This window comes from Hipposideros armiger, unplaced genomic scaffold, assembly GCF_001890085.2.
Source record: "Hipposideros armiger isolate ML-2016 unplaced genomic scaffold, ASM189008v1 scaffold_4872, whole genome shotgun sequence".
Taxonomy (NCBI): Eukaryota; Metazoa; Chordata; class Mammalia; order Chiroptera; family Hipposideridae; genus Hipposideros; species Hipposideros armiger.
The window spans coordinates 1-2,826 of NW_017735987.1; the positions used below are offsets into that span (position 1 = coordinate 1).

Sequence of the window (2,826 nt, forward strand, 5' to 3'; positions counted from 1 at the left end):
CCAGCTGCCGGCCAGCCCCACTGCAGCCTACGCCATCACCAGTGACTCACAGCAGCCCAGCTCCAGGTTGAGCTGTTGTTCACCATCTTAGCTGTAGAGGGTGCAGTGTCACTGGCCGGTATGTTGGATCCGAACCCAGGCCCTGCTGCTCAGAGCTGGCATCCCAAACCAACTCTTAACCGACGTGCCACGCAGCCAGCCCTTGATTCTCTTAACAGTGTCTTCACAGAGCAAAATTCTTTAAATTTGTGAAGTTTAATATTTAATAAAATATACATCAATATTTCCTTTTAGGGATGCTACATGCTTTTTGAGTTATATCTAAGAATTTTTGGCCTAACCCAAAGTCATGAAGATTTTCTCTTATGTTTTCTTCTGAAAGTTTTAAAGTTTTGTTTTTGTTATTGTTTTTAGGATCCATTTTGAGTTAATTTTTGTATAAAGTGTGAGATTTAAGCCAAAGTTCAATTCTTTGCCTTTAGCTGTCCAATTGCTCCAACACCAATTATTGAAAAGATTATGCTTACTCCATTGAGTTACTCTTGTATCTTTACTAAAAATCAGTAAGCCATAAATGTGTGGGTCTATTTCTGGACCCTCTATTGTTCTCCATTGATCTATATGTCTATCTGTTTGTTATATAACAGTATCTTTATCATTGTAAATTTAGTATAAGTCTTTAAATTAGGTAGTATGAGTCTTCCACTTTATTCTTTTTGAAATTGAGATATTCTGCTCTCTTTGCCTTTTCATATAAATTTTCAAATCATGTTTTTGAAATCCACAAAAATCCTGCTAGAATTTTCATTGGAATTGTACTAAATCTATAGGTCAGTTTTTGGAGAATGGACATTTTAGCTATATTGAGTCTACTAATTTACAAACACAGTGCATCTTCATTTATCTAGTTTAAAAAATAAATTTTTTATCAATATTTTGTAGGTTTCAGTATATAGATCCTGCACCTCTTGTTAGATTTATACATAAGCAGTTCATATAGAGCTGTCATATATGGTGTGGNGCCACATCTACATTCTGAGGAGCAGATATGAAGATGGGGAAAGAAGACATGTGCCTCACTTAAAGAAAACATTCTGGAAACTACACATACCATTACTTTTAGATCCCATTATTTTTATTTATACATACCATTATTTTTAGATCCCATTTCTAGAACATCTAGCTGCAAGAGATGCTGGAAGAAGAAATCATTATTCCAAGCAGCCTTGTATCCACCAGAAAAGAAAGAAATGTGGGCCAACTGTCTATTGAGGCTGAATTTCAAATAACAATAACAAGTGCTGGCAAATGTGTGGGGAAATAGGCGGGTTTTTTTGTTGTTGTTTTTTTAACGTTGCTGGTAGGACCGTAAATTAGTACACGGTTCCTATGAAAAACTTGGCAATATGCATAAAACACTTTAAACAAGACCCAACACTTTAAGGAAGTTGTCTGAAAAAGAAAATATATGTGCACTCATTCACAGCTAGCTGTGGCCTGCCTTGCTCCCTGCAAGCCCTGCCACTGCCCCACAGAAATGCTTCAATTACACAAAGACCTTAGCCAGATTAGGCCAGTGTCCAAGACACTGGCTCCTCATCTCACTTGGGCTTATGCCAAAGATGTAAAATTTAGTGCAGATGCCAAAGCCTTAATGCTTCAAGGTGTAGACATTTTAGCTGATACTGTAGTCATTACTGTGAGGCCAAAAGGAAGAACAGTGGTTATTGAATGGAGTTGCGGAAGTCCCAAAGTAAAGAAAGATGGTGTAAGCTCTGCAAAGTCCATCAACTTAAAAGATAAATATAAAAATATTGGCCCTGAATTTTTTCAAGATGTTGCCAGTAGTACAAATGAAGAGACTGGGGATGGCACCACAACTGCTACTGTATTGGCACTCTCCATTGCCAAGGAAGGCTTTGAGAAGATTAGCAAAGGTGCTGACCCAGTAGAAATCAGGAGAGGTGTGATGTTAGCTGTTGATGTTGTAATTGCTGAACTTAAGAAGCAGTCTAAACCAGTGATAACTTCTGACAAAATTGCTCAGTTTGCTATGATTTCTGCAAATGGAGACAAAGAAATTGGCAACATCATTTCTGATGCAATAGAAAAGGTTGGAAGAAAGGGCATCATTATAGTTTACATCATTATAGTAAAGGATGAAAAAACACTAAATGAATCAGAAATTATTGAAGGCAAGAAGTTTGATTGAGGTTATGTTTCTCCATACTTTATTAATACATCAAAAGGTCAGAAATGTGAATTCCAAGATGCCTATGTTCTTTTGAATGAAAAGAAAATTTCTGGTGCCCAGTCCATTGTACCTGCTCTTGACATTGCCAGTGCTCACTGTAAGCTCTTGGTCATAATTGATGAGGATGTTAATGGAAAAGCGCTTGTTCTGAATAGGCTAAAAGTTAGTCTTCGGGTTGTAGCAGTTAAAGCTCCAGGTTTTGGTGACAAAACCATGGCTATTGCTACTGGTGGTGTGGTGTTTGGAGAAGAAGGATTGGCTCTAAATATTGAAGATATTTAGCCTCATGACTTAGGAAAAGTTGGAGAGGTCATTGTGACCAAAGATGATGCCACATTCTTGAAAGGAAAAGGCGACTGGCTCAAATTGAAAATCATTCAGCAGTTAGGTATCACAACTAGTGAATATGAAAAGGAAAAACTAAATGAATGCTGGCAAAACTCACAGATGCAGTAGCTGTGCTAAAGGTTGGTGGGACAAGTGATGTTGAAGTGAATGAAAAGAATGACAGAGTAACAGATGCCCTCAATGCTACATAAGCAGCTGCTGAAGAAGCTATTTTTCTGGGGGAG

At 37.7% G+C, this 2,826-nt stretch overlaps 1 pseudogene; it reads left to right on the forward strand.

Moving 5' to 3' along the window:
- The first annotated feature begins 1,537 nt into the window (after positions 1-1,537).
- LOC109378846 (60 kDa heat shock protein, mitochondrial pseudogene) lies at positions 1,538-2,817 on the forward strand (annotated as a pseudogene).
- Positions 2,818-2,826: the final 9 nt, after the last annotated feature.